Here is a 12914-nt window from a genome sequence, read left to right as displayed (position 1 = left end):
CAAGAGACTCGCTTGAGCCCAGGAGTTGGAGGTTGCTGTGAGCTGTAATGCCACGGCACTCTGCCCAGGGGGACAGCTTGAGGCTCTGTCTCAAAAAATAAATAAATAAATAAAATTATACATTCTTCCAGACCATTAAATATTCTTTCTAGAATCCAAGTAGAATGGCCATATTGATGGAACCAAGAGAAAAGCCCATGTTTTGCTGTCCCTAAGGAAGAGAGAGCCAGACATTTGGAATGAAAAGAGGTGAGTTTGGGTGTCAGCTCCACTAGTGGCTAGCTGCTGAGTCATCTCAGGCAAACCATTCCATGGTGCCTCTTTTTCTTTACCGGATAACTGTGGGCCCAAATCATGCCAATCTCCCAAGGTCGTCTGGAAGTAAATGGAACGATGTGGGTGGAAGTGCTTTGTGAACTGAAAAGGGCTGTCAAGGGACTGCGTCTCTTCCCAGGGAGCTGAGAGCAATATTATTCCTGGTTAAAACCAATAATTGTGAAATGCTGGTGTGGAAAAGCCTTCCTTTGCTGTCAGAAAGGAGACAAGCGTCATTCCCCCATTTTCCTCTTGTGCTATGCAGTTTGGCTTTGAGTCACCTCATTTCACCCCACCACCCCCCATTACCCTACGTCACCCCTGGTCTTTTAATTACTAAGCACGTTGCGAACGATCAGCACTCTGGGCCTGTTAGCATGATGAATGAGCAATTAAAACTACATAAGCAATTACACCAGCTCCAAATTTTCCACGTTCAGCCAGCGTGTTCTCTGGTGGGTCAGTCAGCTCTTCAGCCAGAAGGATGGGGCCCTTCTGCTGGAGAAAGAAGCTCCCTCTTGACCTCCACCCCCAGGTAATTACTGGATCCCCCAGAACCGCAACTGCACAGGCTCTGGGTAAAGCAGCAGAGAAAACCTCTCCAAGGTCACTTGGTCCTGTCAAACAGACTGCCCTGATCCTTTAAGAAAAACACCATTTTTATTAATTCCAGCCCATTGGCTGAACTGTCTAGCAGAAATAAACTGCAAGAAAGCAAAGGGTAATAGTCTGTCACAACAACGTTTTATGAAAAAGTCTCTTCACTAGAGGTACAATAAAGTACAATAACCATTTAAGTCCAAAGCATTCTTTCATTCAAGGCACATATCTGTATATAATATAAGGAAGGGACAAGCCCTATGTTAGGATCCCTACCTCAAGTTTCCTGGGACAGGCGGGAATAGGCACGGCCACGTGTCAGAGGACTACAGGGAGTCCACTGCCCGTTGTTACTGTTACCCTGTAAATATAGGAAGTCAGTAAGGAGAAGCGGTAGGGTCAGGCAGGGCAGGGAAGGAGATGCTGGGACAAGAAAAAAACCTTTTTGATTCAAAAGTTTTCAGACATGTTCACCTCATAGCCAAGTCACCCCTCGATATGGGTCACATTGAAGGAAAAGGTTTAAAAATAAAATGCAAACCTAGTCCAACCACCCTTCACCACAGCCTGACTCCACACAGGCAGCTTTATTCTTACCGTCTGCAGAGATCTTGCCACCTCACTAAGCTTGACTTTGACCTTGAAGATAAACACCCGACCAGGAAACTGAGGCCCCACCCACACTTGCAGAATTGAGCCCTCCTGACAGAGATAGGCAGAGAGACTCTGCTGGGTCCAGGCAAATCCCAGTTTTCTTTTTCAGCCTGGGATCCTCAGGGGAAATGGAATTGTACCCAGTAGTTGTCACCATCAAGGCAGAATTGCATATTAATTCTATTCAGAGGAGAATATAAACAAAGCAAGGATAGATCAGATCATTTCCCCCTCTGTATGGAAGCAGAAATACAAATGCCTTGGCCATTTGTTTCTTCGATTTGAGCTTAGCTAAGGGTAGTCACATCTTAGTTTGGATTCTCTAGAAGCAGACTCTGGGACAGATTCAAGAGCAACTACTTTATTGGGGAGGGAAAAGAAAGAGAAAGGACTGACACCAATACAAAGTCATTAGTTTACCCCTTGGGCCACTGAGGCTTGTTCCCATTGAAGGAATTCCAAGACTGCCTCAGAGTTATCTCAACCAAGTGAACAGCCTAATTTTGTTTTGTAAGTTGCACAAATCTGGGGGCACGGGTGCTCCTGGGGCCAGAACAAAAGCCCTTAGGCAAAGAGTGGCAAATGTCCACAATAAACAACCTTCAAAGTTCTGTTGTCCAATAGGTAGCCCTTAGCACATGTGGTTATTTAAATTTAAATTAATTAAAATCAAATAAATTTAAAGTTCAGCTCCTCAGTTGCACTGGGCGCATCTCAAGTGCTTAATACCCACATGCGGCTAGCGGCTACCATAGTGTACAGCACAGATACAAAACAGCACTGTCATGGCAGAAAGTTCAGCACAGCTTTCAGAGTATAGAGAGATGAGTACTGGAGGTCATACGAGCGAATGCTGGCTAGAGGGTAGAGGAACAAGATGTCACAAGTGGGCACAAAAGCTTAGGAAATCCTTGGGTCCAACAGAACCTTAAGAAGTCACAGAGCTCAGCCTTCTGCTACCCAAACAGCCTTCCTGCCCCAGAGCCATCTGGCTTTTGCTCCTCATCGTGAACAGACTCTCTAGCTGAGGCTGAGCAGCGTTTTCTCTGACAGATCTGCGTCCCTTACCAAGATGAGGAGAAATCAGTCAACATTCATTGTTTTATGTACACATTGAAATGGTTTAGCTACCCTCCACCCATTTTCCTCCATGTTGTAAAGTTGAATTTCTTTTAGTGTTTCTCATGGGTTTTTATAGTTTTTAATCCTTTTCAATCTCATCTCTGAACCTTTCTAGATCTCTTTCAAAAAGCTGCAGCAAAGGTTTCTATACTTTGGATAGAATGGTATAGTGGTTAAAAGCACAGGCTCTGGAGCCAGACAGCTGGGGCTCAAATCCCAGCTCTACCACTTAGCGTTATATGGCCTGGGCTGAGTTATTTAATCCCGCAGTACATCGGGTACCTCACCTATAAATGGGGAAGATGCTGGTAGCACTCACTGTATATGGTAAATACCTGATAAGCATTCCCCCATCCTTTCAACCTTATGTCCTACCATTCTTTGGGACAAATCACCCACCTAAGTCTCATCTTCTTGTTCCCAACAACTGTGGGTCAGTCCTATTCTTTCTTCTCTCATACAAGTACTCCCCATTCAGACACCAAGACTGTAGAGACACATTGACCAAGTGCAGTATGTGAAACTTGATTCTCACATGCCCACAAAAACAAATAAACAAACCTGGAACCTCCAAGATACTTGGGGAGATTTGAATGTGGGTTAGGTATTAGATGATGTATCAGCTATTTAATTGCTATTTATTGCTGAGTAATAAGTTACCCCAATACTTACTGGCTGAAAACAACAACAAATTGGGTGGTGCCTGTGGCTCAAGGAGTAGGGTGCCGGTACCATGTACCATAGGTGGCGGGTTCAAACCGGCCCCAGTCTAAAACTGCAAAAACCAACCAACCAATCAAACAACAACAACAAAAAATATTTATTATATCACCCAGTTTCTGTGGGTCAGGAACCCAGAGCAGCTTGACTGAGTGGTTCTGGCTCAGGGTCTCTCATAGGTTGCAGTTTAGATGTTGGCTGGGGCTGTGGCCATCTGAAAGCTTGACTGGGGCTAGAGGATTGGATTCCAGATGGCTCACTCACACGACTGGCAAGTTGGTCTGACTGTTGGCAGAAGGCCTCAATTCCTTGCCATGTGGACCTCTCTGTGGGCTACCCAAGTGCTCCCTCCAATATGACAGCTGGATTCCCCCAAAATGAGAGATCCCAGGGAGCAAGGAAGAAGCCACAATGTCTTTTATGTCCTAGCCTCAGAATTCAACATTCCATTACTTCCTCAATATCCTATTGGTTATTCAGCCCTATTCACTGTGGGAGAGGAATTCACAAGCGTGTAAATACCAAGACTGAGGCTATCACATACTGTATATGAAATAATGTTAATTTTCTTACTGTGATAATGGTATTGTGGCTTTGTCAGAAAATGTTCCTGTTCTTAGTAGATGCATGAGGAAGTATTTAGGGGTAAAATGTAGCAACAGATCCACCTGTCAAGTGATTTGGCAAGAAAATGAGGCATTTATGTATTAGGTTAACCCACATATGATTTTTAATATTCAACTACTTTTGACAAACAAAAAAGGTAAATTCATCTGATTCAACCAAATATAGCTTATATGTGGCAACATTTACTCTATATGAATATAGAATGGTGTGTTTGTTCATTTTGTGCTGCTTTAACAGAATACCACAGACTAAGTAATTTATAAACAATAGAAATTTATTTCTCATGATTGTGGAGACTGGGAAGTCCAAGATCAAGGCACTGGCAGGTTTGGTGTCTGGTGAGGGCCCAGTCTTTGCTTCTAAAATGGTATCTTCAATGCTACATCCTCCAGAGGGCAGGAATGTTATTCCTCACATGGCAGAGGAATGGAAGAACAAAAAGAAAGCAAAAGGGGGCCCAAACTGGCCCTCTTATAATGGCATCAATTCCAACCACGAGGGTGAGCCCTTATGGCCTAATTACCTCTTAAAGTCCCAGCTCTTATATGTCACAATGGCAGTTAAATTTTAACATGAGTTTGGGAGGGACAAACACTCAAATCATAGCAGGTGGGAAGGCTGATCAGATGTTTCCTTGTACTATTCTTTCAACTTTCCTCTATGTTTTAAAATGTAATTATTTTTTAAAAAACTTCTATTATACCCCAAAGTAGAATGAGCTACTATTCCCTCTCTCCAGTTAAATTCTAATAGTAATTGTATTTCCTTTTTAAACCTGTGATCAAGGCCCACCACCATTGGTCTTCTTACTGGAAGAAGAGCCTCCATTTCCCACCCCCAATTATTTCTACATTTTCACATAGTGCTGCCTCTCTGGTGCCCTGGAACCAGTCCCTGTGGTCTCTCTACTATCCCCTTTCCATCTAGTCATCATGCAGCTCTCTCTGTTTGCTGTTGATGGGGAGAGGTCTCCACTCAGCTGTACATGGCCATAATCTGTTGATGACTACTGCTATCTGCCTCCCCAATCTCCTAAATCAGAGCACTGACCCACATCAATAATCATCCATGAACAAATAAAAGTTACCACCCTTCTAAATTCCCCATGGTACAACTGAGAATAGGCTACAAATTTTAAGAATACTTGAGTCGCTCAGGATAGAGCCTCCCAGCAAACTAGAAATAGAAGGCAACTTTTTTAATTTGATAAAGGACATCTACAAAAAACTTAAGGTTAAATTACACTTAATCATAAAAGACTGATTGCTTTCCCTATAATATTGGGAATAAGTCAAAGTTGTCCATTCTTATCACTTCTCTTCAGCAATGTATTGGAGTTCCTAGCCAGTGTGATAAAGCAAGAAAAAGAAACAAAAGGTATAAAAATTGGAAAGGAAGAGGTAAAACTGTCTTTGTCCTCTGCTGATATAATTATGTATATAGAAAATTCAAGGAAATCTATTGACTACCAGAACTGATAAATGAATTTAGGAAGGTCACGGGATACATGGTATATATACAAAAACCATTGCATTTCTATGTGTTAGCAACAAATAATGGAAAATAAAAAAATACATCATTTGACAATAGCATTTAAAAAACACAGGAATAAATAATTTCCCTTGGTCACAACACACTCTGTGCTCAAGACCCCTCCTGTGTACTACCCCAATGTCCTGTCAATCTCTGCTTTTGTTCATGCTACCCCCTCCCTGAAATGTTCTTCCTGCAACTCTCTGCCAGGATAAATCAGCCCCACCTTCTATGTTTGAGGCTCTACCTTCTCTGTGGAACTGACTCTGACCTTCAACAGATAGTTTCCTGCCCTTTCCATTCTGGCTTCCCAGGACACCTCTTTGGACCCATTCTTTTTTTTTTTTTAATACAAAAAGACATTTTATTATTACTATTTTATTATATAATATGTTAACGAATACATCAGATTGCATCTTCTCAAACGGCAAATGAAGCACATTTCTCTCTAATTCCCTGGATAACCTCAGTATCATCTGTCCTTTGCAGGATTCAATTTCTTACAATGAGTGTGATACTGACCATGAGGATACCAATGGTGCTTAGTAGTAAAGAACATGTTGCTAAGTTATTCTATCATGGGGCCTTGCTCAGGGTTTTCACTTTTTTTCAGCTAATCTGATTTTCAGCACTTGATCATGGGTTTCTTTATTATTTTGCACAGGATCTGGTAGAGGGATAGGTTTTGTGTGTTCATATGGAGTGTCCATAGAAGGGTGGTAGCATTCAATCGTCCTGCCATAAGATGTCAAAGCAAGCTCTACTTTGCAATTATAGTCATTTGGTGAAGAAGAATCTGTTGATTTATGACGAACACGATATAAAGCTCCGTTTTGGATTGGAAATAAATGTTTTGAGATAGTTCTCTTGGATATTACCCATTTAATTGCAGCTGCGGCCACAGTATATCAAGATACTTATCAGGCAGCGTGAAAAAAGATGTTTTAAAGAAAAACTGCTTTTAAAATCTGTTTCTAGGCCAGGTACAGTGGCTCACACCTGTAATCCTAGCATTCTGGGAGGCCAAGGCCAGTGGATTGCCTGAGCCCAGGAGTTCGAGACCAGCTTGAGCAAGAGTGAGACCCCCTCTCTACCAAAAATAGAAAAAATTAGCTGGGTGCTGTGGCGGGCACCTATAGTCCCAGCTACTCATGTGGCTGAGGCAAGAGGATTGCTTGAACCCAGGAGTTTGAGGTTGCAGTGAGCTATGAAGCCATGGCACTCTACCCAGGATGACAGAATGAGACTCTGTCTTTAAATAAATAAATAAATAAATAAAATCTGCTTCTAGACAGATTAGTTTTTGTCCCTTGACAGCTCCTTACTGTGAGCCCATCATCTTATTTCCTGGACCCTTTCTAGATCATGAGTGTGAATCAGCATGGAAAGATGTGGGCAAAGACATAGCAAGTCTTTGCTTCAAATTCCCGTTCTGCTACCTAATACTTGTGGACGTCAGCAACTCAGAGCCAGTCATTTCTCTCTGTTGTTAAAAAAGGGAATAATAATTCTCATCTCCCCAAGATTGATTTGAGGGTTGAATAGTATAATGTGTGGGATGAGAAGTGCCTAGCTGGGTGACTGATTCTGAAAGAGTTGGAGTAGTTGGTAACATTGTTGCTGCTTGTCTTGTTTCCTTGGCAACACCTGAAGCTCTTTGAGAGTAAGACTAGAATCCAGCTCAGAGTCTTATACAGGCAGTCCCTGAGTTACAAACATCTGACTTACGTACAACTCACACTTACAAACAGAGGCTATTACAGGTAATAGGTAAATGTACTTGTTCCAACTTATATACAAATTCAACTTAAGAATAAACCTACAGAACCTATCTCATTCATAACCTGGGGATTGCCTGTACCCAAATCCTTTGGTAAACATTTGTTAATGATTCATGACTTCCCCCAAAGAGGCCACATTAGTTCACCAGAAGAGGAAATACATCCTTAGTAGATGAAGTGTTAGGGTGGAATGCAAATTTCAAACAACTGAGAGACCATGTTTTAGGCCTCTTTGCCCATTACTCACAGTGCTCCAAGACTCTTCCCTTGTATGACACTAACATCCCTGGTATCTTTGGTCACTTCCTCCATCTTAAAAGCAATTCTTAGCCCTTTTGAGGAACACAGTGTCCCAAGGGTGAGGAATGGATCTCCTATTTCTTGGTATTCAGCTTGGCCTCAGCTAAATGCCTTGCCTCAGTTTGCAGCTCTATAAAATGGACATAAGAATTGTGCCTGGAGGGTTTTTATAACACCCATAATGGACATGTTGGGAGACACAGTGGATATAATTAGGATAATACACATATAGTTATGAGTGTTAAAATCAAGTACTCGTCAACATACACAGTTATGATTTAATAAAAAATACATAAAAATGAACAATAAAATCAAGTGCTCAGTAAGTATATACTGAACATATTTGAGTTACATTGGGCTTGTGTTTTCTCATCTGTAAAATAGAGATAAAAATAGTATCCACCCTAGAGGGTCATAATTTAAGCTCAAATATGACCATTCATGTAAAGAGCTTAGCTGGGACCTAGCACTTATATGCATTCAGCAAATATTGGCTACAAAAGTAGATTTACTGTGAACTTAGTAAGGCTTCAGCTTCAGGCCCCTCACTTACCATGGTCCCTTCCAAGTTTGGCTGAAGGGTAGTAGGGCACTTAGATGTTTTCTATAGACCCCCATCTGTTCTAGTTTGACTCCCCCATCATGCCTCCCATTGGGTCAAATGGCATAAAAGCAGCTGCAGACATATTTGAGATTTGGCTAAGGGGAAACTGAAGTGAGAATACAATTAGTTTTTGTTTAGGAGTTTGCAGCCACTTCTGTGTGAAGTTAGTGTGAACCATAACATGTCGTGGTCAGAAACGGCCTTCAGGAATACTCCTACTGCCCTCTGGGCTGACTTACCCAGTACTGTGACTCGAAGGTGCATGCCAGAGGTTGATTCGCAATTCAAATATGTCTGTCCTGCATATCTGTTGTGACATAGCAAGTTATTCTAGAACTCAGTGGCTTGAACAATAACAATCATTTGTTCTGCTCACAAATCTGCAGTGAGCAGGGCTTGGCAGACACAGCTGGTCACGGTTTCACATGGCATCAGCTGGAGTGGTTTGAAGGCTAGAGGCTGGAATTCTCAGGAGGCTCCACACACGTGCATCTAATGGTTGATGCTGGCTGTGGCCTCTCTGTGTGATCTGGCCATGGTGGCTGTGTTCCAAGGGTGAGTGTCCTGAGAGGGCAGGACAGAAGCCATACCACCTTTTATGACCTACCTTGCCAGTCACATAGTGTCCCTTCTGCTACAGTTACAGACCTACTCAGATAAGAGGAAGGAAGATAGGCCTCACCTCTCAATGAGAGGAATGTCAATATCCCATTGTAAGAGCACATGGGGTGAAGACCTTGTGGGGACCACTTTGGAAAATACAGTGGTTCCCGGCCTCTGAAAGTATGTAGGTAATGGGAGAAACAAAGCTTGAAATGTATGGAGCCAGGAGCTAGTCTGTGGAAAATCTTTGCATTCAAAATGGAAATTTGCTTCTGTCAGGAATATACCCAATAATGCAGTGTATGCAATTAATAATGCACCATGTAGTTTTATTTCTTTTCTGATGGGAATTGCACTAAATAGGATTTATCGAAATTTGTGTGTTTGTAGGGCACAAAATTGGAACAGTCCTACAAACACAAGTGGCATCTGTTTGAAAAGTGGTGAGTTTTATGCATCCCAGTATTTCAGACTGAATCTTAGCATATCTGATACATCTTGTCCTGATGGAGTCTGGTGGATCCAGAAACCAAAGTGCACGAAAAATTGCTACTGATGCAGCCTGAAAAAACAAGTGCTCTAGTGACAAAACTACACAGGTTCATCAACATATCATCGTGTGTAGCTTAAGAATAATTCTATTTCATTATTTAAATATGCACACATTATATGCACCTTAATTTCATGTGATTTATGCACACACACAGAGGATGCCAAAAAAATGTATACACATTTTAAGAAAGGAAAAAAAAACTATATTAAAATTGTAATAGGTGGTGCCTGTGGTCAAAGGAGTAGAGGGCTGGCCCCATATGCCGGAGGTGTTGGGTTTGAACCCAGCTCCGGCCAAAAAGTTCAAAAAAAAAAAAAATTGTAATACTCAAGTCACATTTGACTTTTGCAATTACAAGAGATACAAGATACAATATACAAAATCATAAACATTATCAGCATTTACTGAGTATTACAATTTTAATATAATTTATTTTCCTTTTTAAAAATGTATATACTTTTTTTAGGGCATCCTCTATATTTAGAATTACTGATTATATCAAAATTCAAATAGGATAGGAAGGTAGATGCATCTTTCTAATAGCCAAAAACAAACTTGAAGAAGGAGATCTATGGACAATTCAAAATGTCACTCTTGTAATATATCACAATGGAAACTAATTACCAAGGACAACTAGTGAATCAGAATGGAACTTTACAACACGATCAATAATTTTATAAAAGGGAGATGAAGCACACTGGAGGAAGGACTGAATGATCTTTCTCTTTTTTTTTTGCAGTTTTTGGTCGGGGCTGGGTTTGAACCCTCCACCTCCAGTATATGGGGCCGGTACCCTATTCCTTCGAGCCACAGATGCCACCCTGAATGATCTTTCTATTGTCTCTATAGAAAACAATGTTAAAAAATTGTTATTGTATGAAAAGACAATCAAAGTGGAACAACCCAGAAAAAGTAGAAAAAAGGAATCATAACAGTTTTCAGTTAATTAGTAAAAATACCATATATTTTTCTAGATGTTGTAAAGTCTGAAATCTTTGTGAGCTTTTAAATTTTATAACTGTTGGCCAGGCATGGTGGCTCGGACCTTTAATCCTGGCACTCTGGGAGGCCCAGGCAGGGGGATCTCCTGAGCTCAGGAGTTTGAGACCAGCCTGACCAAAAGTGAGACCCAGACTGTAAAAACTAGCTGGCATAGTGGCGGGAGCCTGTAGTCTCAGCTACTTGGGAGGCTGAGGCAAGAGGATTGCCTGAGCCCAAGACCTTGAGGTTGCTGTGAGCTATGATGCCATGGCACTCTACCTAGGGTGACAGAATAAGACTCTGTCTCAAAAAAAAATTATAGTTATTTCTTTTTGCATTTAAATATTCAATTTCCTAGTAGGTTTTGTATTTGTAATTTTGTATTCATTTTGAAAAAGAGAGTCCCCTAAAATGTTTAGTCTTCACACTCTGCTATTAGTCCAAGTTGCTTCCTCTTGGCTATTAGTATTTCCTGATCATAATAGAGAACATGGATGTGGCAGTTTATAGGCATGAGAAGGCAGCCCAGAAATGCCGAGCCACTCAAACCCTTGCCTTTTTTCTCTTTCTCTTTCTTCTTTTTTCAGGATGAAAGCATAAAACAAAGTTATAAAACCCTACATTACTCTGCCAGAGCTGCCTTCACAACACACCGCACACCAAGGGCTTAAACAACAGAAATTTGTCTTCTCACATTTCTGGAGGGTAGGAGTTTTAGACCAAAGTGTCACAGGGTGGGTTTCTTCTCAGACCTCTGTCCTTGTCTTGCACATGGCTGTTTTCTTCTTGTGTTTTCACAGGTCCTTTCCTCTGTGCATGTCTGTCTTCTAATCGCCTCTTTTTTTTTTTTTTTTTTTTGAGACAGCTTCTCATTCTACCCAGGTGAGAGAGCCGTGGAGCCGTGGTGTCAGCCTAGCTCACAGCAACCTCAAACTCCTGGGCTCAAGCAATCCTCCTACCTCAGCCTCCCTAATAGCTGGGACTATAAGCACTTGCCACAACGCCCGGCTAATTTTTCTATTTTTAGTAGAAACAGGGTCTCACTCTTGCTCAGGTTGATCTTGAGCTCAAGCAATCTACCTGTCTTAGCCTCCTATAGTGCTAGAGTTACAGGCATGAGCCACTGCACCTGGCCAATCTCCTCTTCTTACAAGGACACCGGTCGCAGTGGATCAGGGCCCAGCATAAAGACCTCATTTTAACTTAATTACCTCCTTAAAAACTCTGTCTCCAAAAACAGTCTCATTTTGAGGACGTGGGGGTTAGGGCTTTAACAAACGAATTGTTGTAGGGGGCACAGTTCCGCTCATACCCCAGCCCACACCATAGGTGCTCTGAAGGCAGAGGACAGCCCCAGCTTGCCCTGGCCAAGCTGCTTAGTTAGCGCTTCCAAGCCTCATTCAGCTCTGAGTCATCAGGCAGTGTCATCAAAAGCCCGGAGCCTCCTCCAGATCAGCCAGTAATGCTAAGTAGTCCTGGCAAGGGGAGTCTGATAGTAGCAGGAGAATTACAGCCTTCAGCAGGAGAGAGGGAAAGACCTGCTCCTCAGCGCTGGCAGCAGGAACCCGTCTGGCTCTATTTCAAGAAACTTGAAAGCGCTGCACGTGGGGCCACCTGCCCAGAGAGAACACCCCAGCCTTGCACCAGGGAGGCATTTCTTGGCTCCTGATAGATTCAGGGTACCACCTCTGGTGCCGCCTTAGTGACAGCCCCTCAGGTTCAGAACTGCATGGTCTCGGCACCTGCCAGCCAGGCTCTGATTAAAGCAGTGCCAGCATTTCCACTCTACGGTTTTGTGAATGTTTAAAATCCACTGGGGTGGCCTCTATCCATGCTGAGCTGCCTCCCTGGGTGGTCCAAGTTATCTCTGCCAGGTCCAATTAGTTTTCTACCTTAGGGGTCCCAATATGATCTGGATCATTACTGGTCACCTTTAGTGACTGTGATTTGGGGAGAGGGAGATAGGAGGCAGCCCCTAGCCCTGGATAAAGCTTGAGCAGGACCCTGGCCCCTGTAGAAAGATGAGATGCATTAGCCAGCATCGTGACTCAGCTGCCACTGTGATGAGTTGGTAGTACATACCCATCTCTATGCTAGGAACTTGGCATCTGACCCCAGTCTTCACAGCATGTCAAGAGCTAAATATTATTATCCCTATTTTTATACATAAAGCATGTGGAGCTCAGAGACGTTAAGTGACTTGTCCAAGGTCACACAACTTGTTATAGTAGAGCCAGGATTCAAACTGTAGGCTTTACAATGACAAAGTCCTTCAAGTGTTTTTTCCATTAGTTTATGTAGCCTTTCACCAGTTCATTCCTAATCAATCCTATTTGGAAAGAAGTTGAGAAGCCGTTGAGTCCAATTCCTTTATTTAGCAAAAAGAATTTTTTTTTTTTTGAGGCAGAGCCTCAAGCTGTCCCTCTGGGTAGAGTGCCGTGGCATCACAGCTCACAGCAACCTCCAACTCCTGGGCTCAAGTGAGTCTCCTGCCTCCGCCTCCCAAGTAGCTGGGACCACA

The 12914-nt window shown here is 42.4% G+C and overlaps 1 pseudogene; it reads right to left on the bottom strand.

The window, feature by feature from the left end:
* Positions 1-6043: 6043 nt before the first annotated feature.
* On the bottom strand, positions 6044-6476 carry LOC100966521 (annotated as a pseudogene).
* Between the last annotated feature and the right edge of the window lie 6438 nt (positions 6477-12914).

This window comes from Otolemur garnettii, unplaced genomic scaffold (assembly GCF_000181295.1).
Source record: "Otolemur garnettii isolate 467f Iridium unplaced genomic scaffold, OtoGar3 scaffold00158, whole genome shotgun sequence".
Taxonomy (NCBI): Eukaryota; Metazoa; Chordata; class Mammalia; order Primates; family Galagidae; genus Otolemur; species Otolemur garnettii.
The sequence above is the reverse complement of the archived record's forward strand: the minus strand, read 5'-3'. Positions and strand labels throughout refer to the sequence as shown.